This window comes from Pempheris klunzingeri, chromosome 22 (genome assembly GCF_042242105.1).
Source record: "Pempheris klunzingeri isolate RE-2024b chromosome 22, fPemKlu1.hap1, whole genome shotgun sequence".
NCBI lineage: Eukaryota > Metazoa > Chordata > Actinopteri > Acropomatiformes > Pempheridae > Pempheris > Pempheris klunzingeri.
Window position 1 is genome coordinate 13,830,111 of NC_092033.1, and position 22,456 is coordinate 13,852,566.

At 41.2% G+C, this 22,456-nt stretch overlaps 1 protein-coding gene across 1 annotated transcript in view; it reads right to left on the bottom strand.

Moving 5' to 3' along the window:
• Positions 1-22,456, bottom strand: part of LOC139221550 (plexin-B2-like) — a 166,959-nt gene that overhangs the window by 85,519 nt on the left and 58,984 nt on the right. Inside the window, exon 3 of the mRNA XM_070853452.1 lies at positions 16,481-16,533. The gene's annotated coding sequence lies outside the window, so the exon portion shown is untranslated. The remainder of the gene's footprint in view (positions 1-16,480; positions 16,534-22,456) is intronic.

Here is a 22,456-nt window from a genome sequence, read left to right on the forward strand (position 1 = left end):
ATTTTTTTCTGCTGGAACGAAATTCATTTATATCATGAAGATGAACTGAAAAGAGAACTGACCGGATTAGAATATCCACAATTCACAGGACGATCATTTCTGACATGTACAGGCAGTTTAAAGCTTTAAAGCTGCAAAAATCAATATTTTCAGCTCTACTTTGTGTTTTAGCATGTTACAGCTCATTGTTTTGGTTTTACTATTCTGGTTCAGTCTCACTGTTATTTTTGGCCCTAAAAAAACCCTCGGCACACAGACCCAGCACCAAACAGCAAAGTTAGCAACTAGCCAAGGAATTTAAGATCTAAAACCAGAGCTAAAAGAAGAGTGAATATTGGACTTCGTCAGGTGGACACAAACATGACTCCAACATTGTTCCATGTCTGCTGTAGGTGTAAGCACGTAACCTTTTGCTAACATGTTATCTATCTATAACAGCGCTATAAGGAAATAATCGAAGCCCACGCAGCATCTAGTGCAGTGCACTATTTGAGGGGTCCGACGCAGCCTCAACGTCTGCTTTGAACCAAACAACATGTAAAAGTGCCACAAGTGTATCAGCAATAAAGCCCAGTCGCTCATGGCAGACTATTTCATCACTCCCGTTTCTGTTCTTGGGCCAACCAGAATTATATCTGTCCCCACGGCTCTGCTGCCGATGTCACTCTCTGAATGGGCTGAAAAGTCGCCAAAAGAGCTCCCACTAGTGTAGATGGTGCTGGACACACCGCAAAATCTAGGAACACTGAAATTTACTGACGGCCCGACAGTCAGGATCAATGTATGAAACTGAAATCTGTAAACTCTGACAGCTATATTCATGCAGAGAAATGCTAAATGCGTATCTATAACAGTTGCCGTAACCATTACCCCTCTAATACCTCAATTTAAAGCCCTATATTTTATCTTCCCGGCCATTTCTCAAAACACAATCACGACTTCAATCTACTGCTTCTACTTCATTTTGTTTCCCCTCTCCGTCAATAACAGTGAGTCAGTCAGTCTAACTGCTGTATTCAGATCAGCCCTCCATCATCATTATCTCAGACTGATAGTTTATAAAAAGGGAAATGGCTCCGCCAATGCAAATACAATTTAATGTGAAGAAAACAGGAATGCTAATTCACCTGGGAAGACTGTGTGTGTGTGTGTGTGTGTGTGTGTGTGTGTGTGTCTCAACTCTCACAGTGAGGGGTGTGTCTGGTGTTGTATTTCCAATCCCTAGTCTGAATAGAGTCCGAGAACACACTTGACTGCTGTAATGAGGTACTCTCAGCTCTGTGTGTGTGTGTGTGTGTGTGTGTGTATACACAGACTGAACCCAGAGCTTTATGGGTGCTGAGGGAGGGGTGAAAGAGAGAGTGAAGAAAAAGGATAAAAGTAAGAAAAACTCCAGAGTGCTGAAGGAGGAACAAGAATCCCTGGAGTTCCCTCCTCCCCCCTTTATTCCTCCACTCTCGTCTATACAAACATGTTCCTGCCCTACCCCCCCTCTCTCTTCCAGCCCCCCCCCCTTCTTTTCAACTGCCCTCTTTATCTCTCTTCTTCCTCCTCATCTTTCTCGCCGCTGAAACACAAAACCCTTGTAATCCTCATGATCCAGGCCTGTCCAGAGGGGAAGGGGGGAGACACGGGCGAAGGACTGAGACTCTGAAGGTGGAGGGAGAGGACGAAGGGAAAATGAATGAGAGCAATGAGAATAGAAAAAGGACAGCGGTGGTCGAAACAAAAAAAATGTGGATAATTCAACAAAATACCTCAACTACTTTAGTGTTTCTAAAGAATTTGAACTCCAGCGGGCGACTCTGCAGGAGTGTTTATCATTTCCCTGTTCTGATGATCTCTTGGTCCTCATCTATTTCTGACTCCCTTACAAGAAAAGAACCTACAATCTATTAAAAATCAAAACCCAACTCTTTTCTAGGTGAGAATAAAGCTGTCATAAACTGTGATAAATGATGAGAAAGTCTGGGGCTTCTCACTGTTCCCCCCCCCAAACACCTACAAATCTCCATCGGCCGAAAATCACTTTCAGTAGAAAACTTGCATCCTTTCTGCTCTGAGCTGAACCCAAAATCTATATCTGTGCCTGTCTGTGGCCTGGTGGTTAAAGGTTGCCTATGATCGTGGTCATTTTGAAAGAAGGCGGCCTTGGCTGATGACTGGAAATGAGAAACTATCATCTGTCTTTCATACTCAAGTCTGATGTTTTGTTCTTCCATTCACCCACCTCGACATCCTCCCTGCGCAGAAGTATTCGCTCTTTAAAGAGCACAAGTGTGCAGCACAAAACCACAAATGTGCTTTTTGAGCTGTAAACTAAATGACATCACCTGTTTTAAATCAGCTCAAATGCTACATTGCCACTGCTGAGATAGACTTCACTGGTTGGTACCCGTTTACGTCATGAACTTTATTTTAAAAAAAGAGCATTAATGCCCACCTCCATGACACAGAGCTCATTTTCAAACATTAGCTGATCAAGACTCATCTTTTTTTACCAAAGTTTATGCTATTTGGAGTTACAAGTTAAAACGTTACATGACCACTCGGACACTAATCATTCACAAGAGTTCTACGAAAGAGAGAAAGAGAGAGAGAGAGAGAGAGAGAGCTCAGTAGAGAATGGAGAGTCAAGCTCTCTCTCTGGAGAGACAGAACCGAGAGCTCTGGCTGTGGGTATTACTGGGACTGGAGCCAACAGCTTGAACTGATACGGTAAATTGATCCAGCTCAGAACCACGGTCCGACACTACCCTCCGCTTCAGGGGATTCTGGAGGGGAAAAGTCCTCCACCTCCCTCAAAAGGGCTCTCTCTCTCTCTGGGGCGTAGGTGCCGTACGATCCAGTGTCGCACTGCATTTATCTCTGGCACAGAGATCATCGCTCAAAGCACGGTGCTCATTTCTTTGCCGGCTTAAAAAGACTTCAGAATCCTTCTAGGATTTAATAGATCAATTCTGCAGAAAACATGAGCACATGCGTGTGTAGTCTACTGCCAACAGTAAGACTTCTACTGTGATGTCACAGCTTCATATGGCCTTTGTCACGGACTTTAACACCAGCAAACTCCTTGGCAAGTAAAAACAGGTCTACACAAATATGACCACTAGAATTTAATGTTGAAATATCACAGGCAGGAGTGGCACACAACAAAACACAATAATGTGATTTCACTAAGATAATCTCTAGGCAAGAAATGCCTTGGACCTTTTTGTTGGATGGAAAACCAGTATGTTCTGTAAGGTTATTAGTTCAGCCAAATCGTCAACATTTTACACGTGTGCTCACTTGTATGTAACCACAGAGGTAGAAGGTTGCGACGAGGGTCCAATCTTTGCTTACAGGAATTGATAAACAGAAAAACAGGTTTTAATACCATTTCCTGGTTCCTACAGAAGTTGAATTGCTTCTATTTCAAAGCGGTTGATACTAAAACTTAAGCCTCCACACTGCGGTTTCATCACAGGCGACTATTTAATATTTGGGGATATGACTAGAAGGTCGAAGTGATTGAAGCGTTAATGGAAATAGTGAGATGTTCAGCATGAGAGAGAGCAGTCACATGCATCATTGCACCAAGTTTCGTCAGAATGTAATAAAACCGAACTCCTGATAGGGACGGATATATTTCAGGATTCATGACCACCTGTAGCCAGGAGGAAGACAATAAAAGTTTCAAGCCTGCGCTGTGAACTCTACAATAATCCGTCAAAGCAAACTCAGTGTTAAATGCTGTCTGGGCATCTTATGCAACCAGTGACACACTGTTCATCTTTAATGGAGGTCCTGCCCAGAGAGATGAAACCGCTGATGAGCTGTGATTCAGACAGAAGTGCTGTGACGAGAACAAAGGCCCCTCTTCCTCTCTGTGTGGTTTGGTTTACATCAGAGGAGCCTGAGAGAGTGTTTGAGCAGCGAGTCGTTGAGATGGTGAATGAAGTCCACCTACTTTTACTCTGCAATTTATTTCAGGGGGAAAGTGGACGGGTATTTGGCGCAGACAAAAACCCATCAGAGCACAGCTATCAGGTGGCTTCAGGACATACAGAGTCATCTACTTGCCCGCTGATAATAAGAGTCTCTTAGCAGTCCTTTTCTCAATCCAATCTCGACATGATTTAAAAGCAGCAAAGCGTCTCAGGCGACTAAAACTATTTACATCACATTTTCTCCTGATTTGGCTGCCTGTCGGCTGCATTCAGAGAAGTGTTGGTGTGTATTCAACACGGCCGAGCGGTCACCTCCAGGCAACGGAGCTCTGGTAGCAAACTGAGATTTGAACACCAACACCTCACACTGAGAACACATTTTCTCCTGGGAGAGAAGAGCAAATCCCACTTTCTGAAGTTAACGTGTTTTCAAGATTAAAACATTAAAAAATAAAAAAGACTACAATGAAAAGACTAAGAAGAAGTATTAAATAGTTCGACATTATCAGAGCCCAGGTTTCTTCTAAATGAATTTTGGAGGATTAGGAACCTTTGGAGGAACTTGTTCTCACTGAAGGGACCGGGCTCTGACTGAAGTTCTGGAAACATTATTTTACCCCCTAAAAAGTCCCTGATTGGTACTTAGTATTTTATTTCAGCCACCACTTTTAAGTGGCATTCAAACGTAGCTGCCAGGTTACATAGCGGTCACTGTCTCTGTGTCAAAGAGCTGCAGGCCTGAGCTGCACACACTCACAGCAGAAGGAACCTCATGTGGTGTGGAGGTGTGGACGTGTTTATTTGTGCTTTAGAACATAACCGCCGTGAAACAATCAGAAAATTACAATTCATTTCTCGGCTTTGTTCTCGCCCCTCTCCTTCATCCGCTCTCTACCTCGCTCGACCACTGCTGCTCAATCTCTCGCTCGCTCGCTGAGCTTCCCGGTGCTTTGGGTGGAGATGTGGCAGCCAATCGTAGTCAGACCAGATTTGGAGTTGATACAACCGTGAATATTTAACATCTTGATTTACTCGCTTGCTTTTTTTTTTTTAAACCCAACTACATATTACCATATTCAAACACCTTCATTTAGCATGCTTTGTTGTGTTGTAGGTTTGATTTAAAATTAATTCAATGTACTTCAGCAATCAACACATGAAGTTATATATAATGATAATGACAGAGAAAAACAAAATGTATTCATTTCTGGCAAATATTATAAAAAAATTGAAAACTGAATGAAAATGGGTCAAATCTAAAATGAGAAGGGTGGGATGATTATCAGGTCGGGGAGGAAGGAAAGAAACATATTTCTATGCCAACAAATAATCCGGGGTTTATCGTTTTGATCAAACAAAAGATGGTTGTTTTACTAAACTGCCATCAATGATCGTGACACCAGAACCAACTGAATCGCTGACAAAGTGATTCAGACTAGACTTGAAGCCCATGCTGTAAAATACCACAACGAGACAAAGTTTACACTTTGATTCCTCGCCGTCTAATATGTCGCCTCAAAAAAGCGTTTCAACAGGAATTAGGCCAACATCACATCAAGGAAGTAATGATAGCGTTTCATGGGACCTTTTAAGGAGTAACGAGCCAAAAAGGTTGGAACCACAAGCTTTTTCACTGGGAAAAAAAAAAAAACATCTGAAGACTAATAAAATTGAATTTCCAACCTAAAATACTCTAATTTAACTGTGTCAAAGAGCTTTAACAGCTTAGAGTTAGTTGTAAAAGATGTTTTAAGACTTTTGCAGAACCTACAAACAGTCTGATGAACAAAACACAGGGAAAAGTAGGAAAAAGCGTGTTTGGTTTGAAAAATAATTGCTTCTTGTTGTTCAGTGCTGGAAAATATAAGAGTTGGGGGGGGGGGGGGGGGGGGGCAGAAGAGCAGCGAAATGGTTTCATTCAAAATGATGACAGTTATGATTCAGGAGATCAAAATGATCCAGGAGATTAAAAATCCAGCCTGTAGCAAATATGGGGGTGAGGAGGAGAGATAGTTGGGTGGAAAAATCTTTAGAAAATAGTTTCATTATCTTGCTGAATCCTTCCTGAAGCTTTTGGAAAATGTTTGAATAGTTGAAAAGAAGAAGCACACTCTTGTTCACATGCAAACGCGTGCACACACATATGCACGCACACACAGAGAAATGTAGCTCTGAGGGAAGATAATCTTAAGAGAATAAAATTATTCTCCCATTAAATCCTCCCAGATGCTTCTGAAGAATATCTGAATGAAGGAAAAAAAAAAAAAAAATCACGCTGGCGGCATTCACACTTCCTGATGAAAAACGAAACACTTATTTGTCACAGGCCACAGCCTCATCACCCACACACACACACACACACACAGAGTATGCATGTATTGAAATCTTGAACACACACACACGAGCAACACAGGAGTTAGGAAGCAGTGTGAAAGGACAAACACAGCGCTGAAAGACAGACGTGCGTGTTTGTAATTATCCAGATGCTTTTCAAGTCACTTCACTTGATTTGTCTGTGTTCCTTTATTGCATGGCTCTGTGTGTGTGTGTGTGTGTGTGTGTGTGTGTGTGTGTGTATGTGTGTGTTTATGTACTCCTATTCCTAGTCTCAGTGCTGTGACATTCAAATTCATCAATTTTGTCAAAGCTGTATAAACTCTAAACTCCTCACGGCTCCTGTGTGGCTCAACGCGCCTCCATAGATCAACAAAGTTCTCATCCCACAGTTTGTGTGTGTGTGTGTGTGTGTGTGTGTGTGCCGTTTTTCACCACTTATTGGGGCAGTTTCTGGTAAAACACTAACCTTGTCTGGACCAGTAGTCCTCATGAGGACCCAGTTTTAATGATAAGTGTTATTTCTGAGGTTCTGGTTAAAGTGAGGGATGAGGTGTAAAGTCAGGTCAGGTTAAGGTCAGAATAAAGCATGAACTGGATATGACATTCAGGACATCAATAACAATATATAATAATTGCATTTCCACAGCACTTTTCAAGCAAGGTGCACACTGGTATAATATACCGAGAGCACACTAGCTTATCGACAGTAGCACAACTAGTTGCTTTGTAAAGATACAGTGGACTAACGGCCACTTCAGCAGAAAATGAAGTCACACTCCCTCTGTGTGTGTTGTAACTTGAGCGTCCCTGTCCTTTGTTTTGATCGTCAGGATGGCAACATGTGAACGTTAGCATATGTGAGTTTGTGAATAGTTCAGTGAGTCAACCTGTAGCACAGCGAAACCAAGCCGAAAAACGAGACAGAGCCGCTGTCCAGCGACAGACTCGGCAAAACTACTGAGCTAACAAAGTAGCACAGAAGCTAAGAGATGCTGTCTGTCAGTGGACGCATTCGCGTGCACATTTGTTTTGGTCTGAGATGCTGAGATATTGTACACAGAACATTTAAGCTTAGGGTTGGGTTAGACTGTCCACAATGAATGGAAGTCAATGCAACATCCTTAGTTCTACGCTATGTGTGTGTGTGTGTGTGCGTGTGAGTGTGTGTGTCAAATTATTGATTTCTTTAGTGTGAAATAAGCAGGATAATGTACAGCGAGCGAGAGTCATTGTTGCAAAACGAACTCCTTCAGGATGATTCAATACCTGCATCACACTGTCACGGTTCGTTTTGCAATAGTGACACTAAAACAAGCAAGCTGCCATCTTTAACTCCCCAGGTGACATGTTGAAATTTTCTGGTTGTTATTCTAAAAAGTAAAATCAATCCAAATCAGATCAACTCATAACATGTGCTCTGTGACAACAATCTCTAATACTCCTCACACTGCCCAGTATACAAAGGTCAGCCCATCTCTGAGGCCTAACGAGCTAATTAAAGACCTGTCGATCAAACATCTAAGGCGATACCCAGGGGAGAGAGGCAGTCCATATTTGGAAGCCTTCCACACTGTGTGACCACAAACAAATTGACAAAAGATAATGTGCACAAACACAGTTTAATGAGTCCCAAAGGAATAAAGAGAGACTGGAAATCAAGACTTTCTTTTCTTTTCCTTGCACAAAACAATCACATTTTATGAGCGGGGGCTTCCAAGTGACTTGAACTACCCTCAGTGGGCTATGGGCATAGTCCTGTTTTTCATCGCTGCTACATTTCAAAAGTGAAAAACTGAAATGTATCTACATCGTCTGCTGATGGAGCCTGGATTATATGTGTTGGAAAAACAGAAAAAAAAACCCTATAAGGCAAGGTAATATCAAAGTTAGTAAGTGAAGCCACATCTCACGGCTTTCAACAGCAGAAGCTCATTTGTTCTAGGTATCTGTGTAATACCATTTTCCCTTTTTAAGTCAACAGAAACAACAGTGAAAGAAGACACCTTCTGTAAATGTCCAGTCTGATAATTACATTCCGTTTTAAAAGACAATTAAGTTTGTTTACAAGGTTTCTTAAATGTAAAGGCATGGTCCAATTCCACAGACTAAATAAAGACTAAAGATACACTCACAACAAGAGGTGTGAGCGAAGCAGGAAAAGGGACACTTGTCATTTACTGCATCACTATAAGTCTGTAAAGCTCCACAGAGATCTCGGCCATATGTGAAAGACATTAAACCTGAACCTGTTGCTATGGAGCATACCCACACACACGCACACATTCAGTAGAGTCAATTTTAGAAAGTAAGAAATGAAGAGAATAATAGAGAATGAGGCTGTGGAGAGCAGTGAAGTAAGCTGTTAAAGCCATCAGAGGCAGGGAGGATCCCCGCTGTTGTCCATAAAAGCTTAAATGTAGCAGACAGCTTAGGGAGCCTGCTTCAGTACTTTCCCTCCTCCCTCCTCCTCTACACTTTTCACTTCTTCTCTCCCAGACTGCAGCATTTCAAAGTTCATGTATAATAAAAATGAGCTGCAGGTATTCCTGATTCAGCTACTTCTGTGATCAAAAAGGAATCAAAGGAGAGAAACTCTTGACTCTTGCTGGGTAACAACAAGGCGCTGCTGTGGATCTCGTGCACAAGTGGCCCACAAATAGATTCAATGACATCCAAAAAGAAAAAAAATCAACGCCTTGGGGTGCGCACAGGCTGACCACGGGCCAGTGCTTGGCAGAAAACAAAAAGAAGAAAATGAGGGGGGAGAAAAGATGCAGCAGCTCAAATAAATTTCAATTAAAGTCAGGAAAAACAAAAAGTGAGGGACTAGCAGCAGAAAGCCAGCACTCTGTCCATACTACTGTGGGCACTAATGGGCATTAATGATAAAGTGATAATTAATACTGACTGATGCATCCCTGCAAGTCAAATATGAGCTAAGTAGCAAACAACATCTATGCTGTGCTGGTGTGTATAGCTCACTGCTGTAACACAACAGATAATTCAGGCGCTGTATGTGATGACTTTTATGTTTCAAGTTTCTTTGAAATAAGCTGTGTGAGACAAGAACACACTTGCTGTGATGGGGGAGCGTCTCAGCTCTTTTTGCTACATTAACTCAGTGGAAAAGCACTCAAAGAAGCTTAAATCTAAAGTGAGGAAACACAAAACACAATAGGTGTTTTTTTTTCCAGCACAGAAAAACTAAACAGAGATACAATCCCACTTCCCAGTTTGGGTATTTTCTGTCAGCTTCATTTAAAGAGAGGTTACAATGCAAGTAGCTAGGTAGCCAACATTACATAAAACTTAATCAAAAGATGCCAAAGCAACTGGTGTTCAACAGCAAAATTTGGCAAAAAACCTTTACTCAGGGCCCATTTACTGTGATGACAACACACAGACACAATCGGCCCAGGAAGATGATGACACGTGGTAAAAAAAAGCCCAGAACAGGCTTGTAAGTGGAGCTTGAGTTGTTGATTTTGGCCTGGGAACACTTCGGGATCCTCCAGGAGGAGCTGAAAAGCATTGCTGCCTGCTGCAACCGTGACCGGATAAGCAAGGGACGAACATGGATGGATGGATGAGATGCAGCATTTGATTATGCTTATTTAACAAGTTTCGCCACGGACCAAACATAGATGTGGTGTTGGCCTGATGGCTATAGAAAACCAGAAGGTCACCATTTTAGTCCCTGGATTAGCAAGACAAATCCTGTGTGGTGAAAGTTAGAAGGACTGGCTCTTGCCCCTGGGGTGTCCTTGAGCAGGGCCCGTTCCCTAGACTGCTCCAGTGGAGCTCCTCTGTGGCCCACAGATCTGACAGTATGGTACTAGAAGGCTTCCCGGCATGAATGTGTATAAGTGTGAGAGCTTGAGCAGAGCCTTCCTACAGCCGTACAGGCATTGTACGGATTCATTCAGAATGGTCATGTTTTGAAAGGTAATTTGAGAGGGACTCAAGGCCTGATTAATCACCTGAACAGATTTAAATGGTTTCTAAGATGTTCAGACACAGTATGGTATGTTACAAAGCAAGAATCTGAATACATATCATGACAGTCACTACCATTACTGAGAACACAAATCAGGTGCTGGAAAAGGTTTTCTGAAGGAAACTTTGCAGAGCCCAGTGTCAGTCAGAGCAAATGACAAAACGTCAACCAGATATTATGTTAGTAACAACAGAACAGAGGACCAGAAAGCAAGCATGACAAGCAGCAGCTGCCACGACAGGAAAAGAGTGAGAAAAAGCACACATCTGTGGAAGTTCACTGCAAAAACAATACAGCAATGGAGGCAAAACAAAAGGGCAGACCGACTTTTCTTCTTCTTTGGTCCAATCCCAGTGCAACTTGGGGAAGCTAAAAGAAAGAGTATAAAGCCTTTCAGCAGGGTGAAGAGACAGAAGCCACACTCTGCTGGCCAACTCAGAAAAGAAAATAGTCAAACCCACACATGAGCATCCATTCACCCACGCCCTCCAAACACACACACACACACACACACACACACTGAGAGCACACGAAAACACTGGCAACGATCCTGAAACTATTCAATCACACCACACACACATAAACACACCACAGTACCAGTTGGCAGCTGATAAAAGTCTGCTCCAAGTCATCAACTTTGCCTTCTAAGTCTCTTTCTCCCTCCTTCTCACTAAGTTTTCCCTCCTTTTCTTTCCATTTTTGATCTTTTCTGCATTTTTTCCCTCTTTTTTGCTGCTTTCATCCTTCCTGGCTTTCTTCCATCACTTTTAAATGTGTTTTTTATTTCCATAATTTTTTTTTTTTTTTGTGAAGTGCTCCTCCACAGTGCATTAATCGTTATCCAGATGTCCAAGACCTATGGATTAATGAGCTGATTCTAGTCATATAGCTTATAATGACAAAGACGGACACATGCTGAGTTTTGGCTGGTCTGAGGAGATGTTTGCCATCTGTGTGTGTGTGTGTGTGTGTGTGTGACTGTGTGGAGACAAAAATGGAGTCCAGTCAAACCTAGGCACCTCACATTTCATGCAGTTATACAATTCTGGGACTAAATCCAAACACAGCAGTCAGACAGCCAAATACACACACAAATCATGTCTGAATCATGCGTAGACTCCAGCAGCAGCAGCAGCAGCGGCGGCGGCGGCAGACGTGACGAGGAAAGTGATGAAGTGATGAAGAAGAGTAATAGGAAAGTGAAAAAGAGAAAGCGTGGTGAAAGCTCTCTACGATATTCAAACATCTTCCACACAGAAAACTGAACCTGTGGTGACATTAATCATTCACTAGAGTTTGACTGATGTGGCTTTGAGAAGATCAGTATTGATATTTTTCTGGACTGAATCTGCTGACAGCTCCTGTTTTGAACTGATGTTCAATATTTAAAGAATAAACAATGTTGCTCGGTGAGTGTCTATGCTGTTATTCTTATTTAATGAAGCTGTTAAATAGTTATGAGTCCAAATAAATTAAATCAATTCAGTGAATGCGCATGAGAGTAAACTAAAGATGAAGACTAGACTGGCCACCGTAGAGATTTTCTGATATCATTTACATTGAGGTGTAATTGTGTCTGTCTGCTGCAGAGAGTGTTGCAAATCAATGAGCAGGACAGCTTTATGGCAATATTGCACTTAGAGGTGGTTTGCATTGACGTCATGGCTGGTATTAGCTTATCACAGACATATAATTATCTATGTATATGTAAGCTGATTAGCGACAATACAATGTAGTATAATACATACATACATGAAGTGTGTGAAGTTAGAATCCTTGAGATTTTAATGAAATTAAACCAGTTTCTGATACTACTCATATCATTCAGCGTATTGACATTCTGTAACTGCCTCTCTATATAGGAGTTTTCATTAGTAGTGGTGGAGTCCGCCATTCCTGTGCTGGATTCAAACTGCTTTTACACCGAGGAATTCACAGGAAATAGGTGCATGCTGTTTATCTTACTGATAGCTGCGTCACTGTCTACTGTTCACTCTCCAATCAGAGCTGCATTGAGGTACTCCTGATGCTAACCCAACATTTCCTGCTGCTGTTTCCATTAAAAGCATTCAACTGGAAAAACAAAGGGTGGCTTTTATTGTGAAGCAGACACACATAAAAATAAAAAAAAATCAAATACGTCAAGTCTTGTCGAAACAAATCTCAAGTCAGTTGGGACAAATTCAAAGAAAGTCTCAAGCCTAAAAAGTAAAAGTGATTCCAGAACAAGTCTCGAGTGCCAAATCTAATGATGTATGTCCAAGTTTCAAGTCTCACTGTGGGCGAGTTCAAGGCAAGTCTCAAGGAGAGCTGAAAGTTGATTTGATCAATCCAGTCAATTGAAGGAAACTTAATCAGCAACTATTCTGGGACATCAGTCATTAGAGACAAGTCTCAAGTCAAAGCCCAAAGTCTTGTAACAAGTCTCACGTCAAGTGTTAAGTTAGTTCAAACAAGTCAGGTATCACGTCTGCCAAATTGATCTCAGGCCAAATTGAGCCATGTCAGTGTTGAGTATCGTGTCTCGTCACCAACAGTCTCAAAGTTAGTAAAGAGTTAGTAAAGACACAAGTCCAAATGAAATATCGAGTCTAGTCAAATTCCAAAGTCAGACCAGTCCCAGGTAAAGTCTCAAGTCCTAAGTAAATTGAGAGAAGACAAATATCAAGTCTGTCAAAGCATTTCTCAAGTCTAGTTCACCATCCAAGTTCACCAGAGTCAAGCCACAGGTCTTCATAAGCAAAGGGGAAGTCATGTGTTGGCCTTTCGTTTCAATAGGCTGTTTTTTCCATATCCTAGTCCTTTCAACTTGAAAAGCAGTCAGGACCAAGTCAAGTGTCAAGTCCTCATTTTTGTAACTTTAGTCTCACACAAATCCAAGCCTGAAATCTCGTGTCAACATTCCTTCTATTCTATAATTTGATTTTTGGTATAGTTTTACGATTCAATTTCAATTTTGTAATTGCACTTGAGGTTAGGGAACAAATGAACAAAAAAAGCTTATGTGAATGTGGTTTGCAGTATTTGTTCAGGAGGACAGACATTCAAACACTGCTGACAGTGAAAATCAAAGCCAACCGGCGAAAAAAAACAAAAAAAATAAAAACAATAAAACTGAGCTGAGCAGGACTTATCAGTCGTAGTTGGTAGACCTCAAATACGAGAGAGGGATGAATGATTTGACCCTGAGAAACTGATATCTTAAAACCCACACTCAGACACAGACCCTTGTATTTGCTTTCATAAGATTTGAGGGAGTGACAAGGTACAAGCTCTGGGAAAATGAAGGAGTTTATAGGAACAAGAACTATTCGGGAAATGGGGAATGGAGATATTGAAAACATGGAGGCAAGAAGGAAACATAGATGGATGGAAGACAGAAGGGAAAATGAAGGAAAGGCACACAATCAGACACACACACACACACACACACACACAAACAGTTGTGACACGCTTTAATTTGAGTTGGCAGACTGCGAGCGGACAGAGGCACATCATAGAAACTAGTCATTCAGATCAGACGGCCATTCAAATCAACCGGTCACACTGGAAGGATTCATTTTGGTCCAGCATGAGTTTCTGAAGGGCCACAGCAAAAGATCTGGACTGAAACTGCTGATAAATCACTTCACTAATTGACACTTTCAACTTTAATATAAACTATTTTTGAAATATTTAACGATCTTTTCCCACAAAGCTGGATTGATTCTCTGAAACTCTGAGACAAAAAACAATATTTACTCATTTGGGATTGTGAACTGAGAAAGAAAAAACCTTAAATGGCCGCGATAGTTCTGCCGCCTCACTGCAGGCAGTAATGGAGACCTTACATTACCACCATTACTGTGATGGGTAATCTATGCATACTCTGTCTTCATATGTGTACATCGTAGTCTTCACATGCTGGAAAATAACCAGACAGAACGACAACAACCAAAGATGGGCCCGTCTATTTCAGGATAACAGACCAAAACTCAAATGGAGTCAAATGTGGCATTCAGCATTATGGCAGTTTAATGTCTCTGCACATAAAGAATACATAAAAATGTAAAAATAAAAAAAAAAATTAAAAAAAGGCCATTAGTGCACTGCCAAATGACTTCATCCAAGAAAGGGCTGCCTGGCATAAAAGAATTGAATATAATAATCCCAAAAAGAGGGAAAAAAGTAACTCCTCAGAATGATCTTCAACAATTTATGTGCAAAAATAGTATATAGTATAGTAGTAGTATAGCCTCTGTACAGTGAGGATGAGTGTGAATGGCTTAATCTGGGAGAAATTCAGTAGCCATCACAACTGCATCAGGGTCAAAAAGCAACACATCTCTTCCTCATGTTGCGAAGTCAAAAGTCCTTCAAGCACAGAGCACTTTTGAAACAAAAATTTAGGGAGAAATGTCAGGTTCAGTTTTGGAGGAATGTGATGAACATGATGCATAAATCTTCATATGGCTTAAAGAGCAACACCACCCAGTCTAATGAAGTGTCTTGCCCCGCAAACTAGACATGTTTTCCCCACACCCTTTAGAGCAGTGATGTACTGTGTAGCACAATGTACCGAGATACATCAAAGCTGGGTGTGGTCACGAGCCCAGCAGACTAAAACCTGACCACACCCAGCTGTGATGCTGGGTGTGGTCCGAGTTACAAAAGCCTTTCCTCCCATAGAGGACAATGAGGCCATGGGATAACAGTCTCTGCACGAAAATGTAAAGAATATATTCAGCAAACCAAATGGTTTCTTTTAGTCAATAGAAACATCCAATAAAAAGTTTTTTTTTTTTTTTTGTATATGGGCAGTTGGTACTTTCCCCCATTTTAAATGTATTCTATACGTATAGGCAGGCACCTGTACACTGAAACTGACTTGTGGCGCTTTTCCACTAGCACCTACTCGGCTTGACTCGACCTTTAGGGTTTTCCATTAGGTGACAGTACCTGGTACTTTTAGTACCTACTCGGCCGGGGTTCCAGGCGAGCTGAGTCGAGCCGAAAATGTGACATCACCAGACTGCAGGCCACTGATTGGCCAGGGAGTGACGTCACTGGACGAGTCATGAGAGCGACTTGTTCACAAGAATCAAACCCACCATTTTTAAAACCCTGGCAACAGCAACCGTGCATTTTTACCATTTCTGTGAACAAGGTAAATGGCTACATGTAAACCAAACACTCACGTTGAGGTGGTACGCAATTGTAATGGAAAACGACCCAAACAGAGTCGAGTCGAGTCGAGTAGAGGCGAGTAGTGCTAAAACTGTAATGGGAAAGCGCCATTAGGCTGGCTGACTGAGAAAAACTCTGTAGCCAAAACAACTGTCGCCAGGCCAACAGGAAAAGCTTGTTATTGTCACCCTGTTCTCGGCTCCTGTGGGGTCAGAGTGGAAATTAAAAATGTGTGGCAGTCGAAAATATGGATGCAAGACAAGTTCAGGTTGGGACATGCTGAGGCTCTGGTGAGTCTGGCCTGCAGACCTCTAATGTGTGTTTGTGTATAAACAAAGGCCTTATTGTAATCCCTTATCCACTTTAGGTTGACATTCACATAACCTGAAGCTTAACTTCCTAAATCCCCATCCAGCATCAATTATAGTCCCTGTGTGAGTTTTAGACCATGTAATGAGGATGTTTTTTGGAGACTATGGACATTTTTATGGTTAAAACTTCCTCCAACTTCCTGTTCATTTGTCTTTAAATCTGCACTTTTGCCCACAGCAAGCATCTCACTAGAGTATTATAATAATACAAAGTATGTTTGTGACTGTGTATCAAAGCTGCTCCTAGTTCATGGAGTTCAAATAGAAGAAGAAAAGCAATATGTTATGTGAGAAGGTGGTGTGTGTAAAGCGTCAGTAATGGGCTGATATGTGAGAAGAGAGTTTGTATGGAGGGGCAGCAGGGTCTCAGCAAGAATTCATTTCTAAAAAACGGCCTGAAGCCTCCAATTAACCCCTTAACCCACCTCCTGGCCCAGCACACACAGGCAAGAATAAACAGCCAATGGCATTCATGGCAACTTTCAATGCTGTCTAATGACAGCAGAAGAGGGCGGGGAAGTCTGAACAATGAGATGAATATTGTGTGAAAAAGGTGAAAGAGAAAGTGCTTTGTTGGGAAAGGGAAAAAAAAAAGACAAGACAGAAAACAGCAACTTTTAAAGAAAATGAGATTTCAAAATAAAAGTCAGAGCAAGTAAGGAGTAACCCTTCCTTACCTGGTCAGTGTTCAGGCCTGTTAATCTCTGATGACATCAACCACCTCACTCTCCTAAAAGAAGCACAAAAGCATACACTGAAGTTATAAAGATCAGTTTGAGTAAGATTTAGGATTTGTAGCTGGGACCAGTAGGTCACCCGACATCTCAAAACCCAGCTTGGATTTGCTGAAACCTGAAGGAATCAATGACTGGCCTGAGGGTTGCACTCGCATTACAGGTCAAAACCTGGTGACATATTGTTACTGATCAGCCCACAGACACGCTGTATCATGTTTCAGTGGAGGCAAATATTGCAGGAATTTAAGAGCAACAATCCAGAATTTGCTGCATTTTTGTGTTTTCCATTTTACCCACATTAACACTGGCACCAAAACGTAATAATCAAGACATTTCTCAGCTCTTGATGATTATGTGCTGTTGTCGTGGCTGTGTGTGAAGGCGGCGTTGACAGGGTAGGGCTCCGTAACACTTAAAAACAATAGGATTCTGGCTGTAAAACTTGGTTAATTGTCTGTAAAACACTTGTGCTTTTTCAAAATGCAGCAAAGCAATTAAAAAGGGATGTTTAAGTCACAATAAATCAAAAAGATGTAGGAGGAACGACATTTCCAATAGCTTAAGCTATACTTTGTGTTTAATGCTCATGAGCAAATGCTAGCATGCTAACACACTAAAATGGTAAGTAAATAAAAAGTAATTATTTATATATATATATATATATATATATATATATATATATATATATATATATATATATATATATATATATATATATATATATATATATATATATATTATAAAAGTAATAACAAGGCCTATTAATTCACTGGTCATCCCCTCATTAAAGTATCATAGGGATTACATATATTTGGAGGGTAGTACTTTCAAATCCCTTTAATCCACACAATGCATTGAAGGTGATACTGTGAATATTGGTGCAAATTTTGGTCCACCAAATTTAAATCTGCTCCCACTGCTATGGAATCTGCTATGAAAAAGCCTGTGGATTAAAGTGATGGCAACGTTGAACACAATGAATTGAAATGCCAGAAATCTTGTGTTATCTATCAGAGTAAAAAGCATATTACTAGCTGGAATAATGACAAAAAGCTGGAGCTCTGCCTGAGTTTATAGAGAACCTTTCATCAGGGCAAAAATTAAACTTAAGACAATTTAATTTGTGATAATACGAACAGAGAGCCTCACTTTAGCCTAACATTAATGCTTATAGGCTCGCCAGGCTTTAAAATAAAAGGGATTTTTTAACTGAGGAGATAAAGGAAAAATCAATTTGGGGAGTAATCTTCATAATGAGACAACCAAACAGACAAAAAGAGGCAGACACTCCATGTGCATAACGAACAAAGGCCCGCCACGGCCCAAATGTTGCTGAATAAGCCTCCGGTGATACAGTTCGCAGGTATCTTCATTTTCATTTCACACCGTTAAACTCGGATGAAGACGCTGCTCACCTCTCCTGCAGAAACACAAATGAATGTCGCCTTTCACTTTGCATTGAAACAAGTGGCAAAGCAGCTAGTGAGCCGAGACTGTGTGTGTGTGTGTGTGTGTGTGTGTGTGTGTGTGTGTGTGTGTGTGTGTGTGTGTGGTGAAGTTTGTTTGGCAGCACTTCTAACAATGTTGAGGCCCTCTGTGCTATCCAACAGAATGGCCCAGTCTGTCTCCACTCTATCTCAAAGAACCATATGCTTCTGGATAGTAGAGCAGACTCCTGTGTGTGTGTGTTTGTGTATGTGTGTGTGAGTGCGCGTGTGTGCGTGTGCTTCGCGCAAGTGTGAGTCCATATGTCCTAGCATCTAACATCCAACATCTAAACATCCAGATGGCGAAGCATCAGTCGACACAATGTTTCCTTCCATCATCAGGAAGTAGCTTGAAAACCGTAAAAAACAATAAATATTCATCATGTGGGCTTTAGGGACCGACCACACCGCTCACTTGACAATTATAGTGCAGTTATCTTATTATGATAAGAAAAAAGAGCCTAGTTTTAAATCCTAGACAGACTGAAGATGACATAAAGAATAAAAGAAACTAGAGTAGAAATAACCCAAAGGAATGGATTAAATTCAAGGAGGTAAAAACAGATATGGTTCACTAAAAAACAGACAGATCCGGTCCACCTTGTTTACTTGTGAAGCTTTAATCAGCAGGATTTACGTCGTAAGAGTGTGGAGATGGTGGTAAAACCTGAATCAGTCCGACGGGAGATATTTTAAAAAAAGAACCAATCAAAGCCACACTTCCCAGCTCCAATTAAATTATTTTACTTCTCCGCTTCCAAGCTCTGTTTGAGATACAAAAGACAATTAAAAGTGACCATCACACTGAACTGCTTCATGTTCCCCATTTTCTCCTCGAGGGAGGGGGGGGTTATAATGCCCTAACCAATCAGCAGTGGCTAAATGATCCATTACGCCCACAGTGATAGTTGGAGCAATTGTCATACAAATAATTGCGAATGGTTGGAACCTCAGGTGGGCAGCTGGAGACATTTGCCTCAACCCTGCTGATGGAAACGTGCCTCATTCTATTTGTGCGACCACACTGGCTTAAAATCCCCTCGATTATGGCACCTGTGCAAAATGACCACCCTCAGCTCAAACATTCACAATCAGGCGATCATGTAATAATAATCAAGAGGTTCACTATGAGGACGGAGGTTTTCATGTCATAGAACCAATGCGCTTTTGTAGAGAGCTGCTTTCTAAGTCCATTAAGAAGACAGTAATCTGATAGACAACGTTAACTTTTGGGGGGCCCTTTTTTGTCTTTTCCTCGTCCAAGGACAGACAGATCTCAAACTGTCTGAAACATTTCCATGAGTTTTATTCCTTTTTTCCAGTTGGTTATTGTGAATTCTGTTCTCAGCTCGCCCTCCACTGACCTCCCTTCTGTCTCTTTCACTCTTCTCTTCAGTATGAACCTACGACTGACTGAATCATTGTGGCATGAAAAGGTACACACAATTGCATATTATTTTGATTTAAAGGGGGAACTATTTGAAACTTCTTTTGACAAAAAACCGATGTTATTATTATGATTTACACTAGCAGGAGTGGTATAAATCCAGATTTCCATTTTTGGCTTAACGTATATAAAAATGGGGCAGACAGAGGACAGGCACACAGCGGGTCCAGATTGCAGGCAGGGACGCCCTCTGCTCGCTGTCTGACCTCTATGCCCGGAAAAAGGACACACACCAGACACACACACCTCTCACACACTTACACACACTGTCTGTCTATCGCACACACGCACACCATGAGTCATATGTCATGTGCCAAGAGAGACAGTCGAACAACAGTAGCCAAGACAAAGCCCCCAAACACACTTTCTCTCACCAACATACACACGTACCCACAACTGGAGTTCATGCTCCAACAACAATTTAACAACACTTTATTTTAGTGCATTTGAATATAAAACGCACACTGTGCCAGAGACAGACAGTCAAACGTAAATAAAATGTCAAATATTAAAACAAAGTCATAGACAGTGGGATAGTTTTGGATAGAGTCATTGTTTTGGCAATTTAAAATTGTTTTAAAGAAATTCCATGTTTGAACGAATTGTCTCTCCACTGCCTCCAAAACTCAAAGCCAGAAGGCAGCCAGTGGTCAGTCAGTGGATGTGGGGAACTTAAAATTCAGTTCATCTCGTCCTGGAGACAGAGCTGTGTTCACGTTTTGAGGACTGACCCTACATACAGACTTTAAACACACTGCAAGCTGTGAATCAAAGCATCACCCTCAGCTCACAGCGTTGCTTTGATATGTATTGCTGCTTAGAGTGCACACACACACACATATTAATGAATGATTCATAATACACTATAATTTAACTGCACTCAGAAATAAATAATTGTTGACTAACACTGTACATTAAGAAACACTTTAAAATGCCCCCATTGCTCTTACATTAAATTCTAAAAGGGGGACTAAAACACCCCAGCAACTATATTCTTGATTAACTGCAAAACTGTGCAGTCAATAAAAACAGAAAACAATAAAAAAAAACATTTCTGAGTATTTTGTTCTGTCTGAACAATAGTCCAAAACCCATAAAACCAAATATTCAATTTCCAATAAAAAAAATAAAAAAAAGAAGAAAAAGGCAGGATATTCTCAAGAGGAGCTAGAACTGACTTATTTAGCATTTTTCGTAAGGAAACAAGTACACTGTCAAATAACTTTAATGAACTGGACGTTAAACTGAGGCCTGGAGAATGTGCTGCTCATTCAAACTGAGGTGACATTTACTCTGTTTGCCGATGATGCCATCCTTGTGGCTGTGATATGTGATGCACAGTGAGAGTCGTTTGAGGTGATGTTTTATGCAAACCTTCATTAAATTACAAATCCAAACAAAAAGGATTTCACAGAATTCATTCACTAAAAAACAACTTCAGCATAAAATCAGATCCCAAGCTTCCTTCAGCCCACTGAACTCACACTTAAAGACAAATAATTGCCAATTTCACACACATTCTTGCTTTCACACACTTAGCAGCAGTCTTTAGTGACAAATGCCACGAGTGAATCATGTTTCCGTGGCCAAATGCTTAGCTACACAGGTGTGAATCATATTCAGGTCAACAAACCTCGTGACAGCCGACGGGCCTTTTTCACAGCAGACATTTTGATGTGTGACGGTATGAAAAGCACAGGTGGAAATAATAACATAAGTGATGGCTGAACTCCATTTAGTCTCTTAAATCACCAAAAGCTTCTCCGCTTCTTTCAGTTCACAGCTCTGGTTGAGGAAAGTGGAACATCTGGCAGCTACTACTGTAAAAGGAGGGTGAACACTCAACATTAATGAGTTATTTGCTAGCACTTAATCCACAACATTAAAATAACGCAATGACACATCAGGACTGCGTTTCGGCTGTCTTGCAGTCTTTCTGCCCCCCAGTGGGGAGAATTTTCTTAATGTAGCTTTAAGAGTCGAGATGTTGCTCATCAACACAATCACAAGTGGAGTGAAGTTTTTACTTATAACCCCACAGTAGCTAGTGTTTCACTTCAGGAAGTACGCAGTAGAGACGTAAAGATTGAACAATCATCAGACTTAGTTGATTATTGACTAGTTAATTTTCGAGTAATCACTGCCATTTTATGCGACACTATCTTGCAGGAGGTCGTGATGATATTTCTGTCAGGTTTTAGTGTTGTTGCATTCTGTAGAGACAGAAATGAGTGAAATTGTGAATGAATGTCCGCCCTATTGCCCAGCCCTCCTTTAACCAGAGAGATGAATATAAGACGCTGGGACAAACCAAAGGTAAAGATGGTACAATATAAGCGAAATTCTGCACAGAGGCATGGTTTGTGAGGGAAAGAGGAGGGAAGTAGAGAGGAGGAAAGAAAAGGTAATCAAGGGATAGAGGAAGACAGAAGGAAAAATGTACTGTACTGTGAAAAACATAAATGAGCTATTCTGTCAAAAATAGATAATGAATGTTAAAACCATGCAAATGCTTAAACCATCTGCATAAGTCCTTTTTAAACATAGGATTTTAAAATGTGTAAATGACTGTGTAGATGTGTGCATTTGTGTGTGTGTGAGTGAAGGCTTATTTGTGTAGGATTTTAAGCAATTAGGACAGGAAACAGAGGCGCTGTTGCTTTGGCTTCCCTGTGGAATTAAGTTATGCACCGTCCACACACACACACACACACACACGGAGCAAATTCCCACACTGACCGACAACACGGTCTCAGCTGTGAAACATCACGTACACACATACACGCACAAATACACACATTTAAACACACAACCTCAACTTCCTCTTGACCCATTTCCCAACCACAACACACCACCTCTCTGTGTTCATCCCATCTCCCTCCATCCCTTTATCTCCTCTCTCCTCATCTGTTGGAAGCAAAGCAGACCAGACCACTTCTGCTTTGTGTCACCAGATCAGAGGAGGGACGGACACACACACAC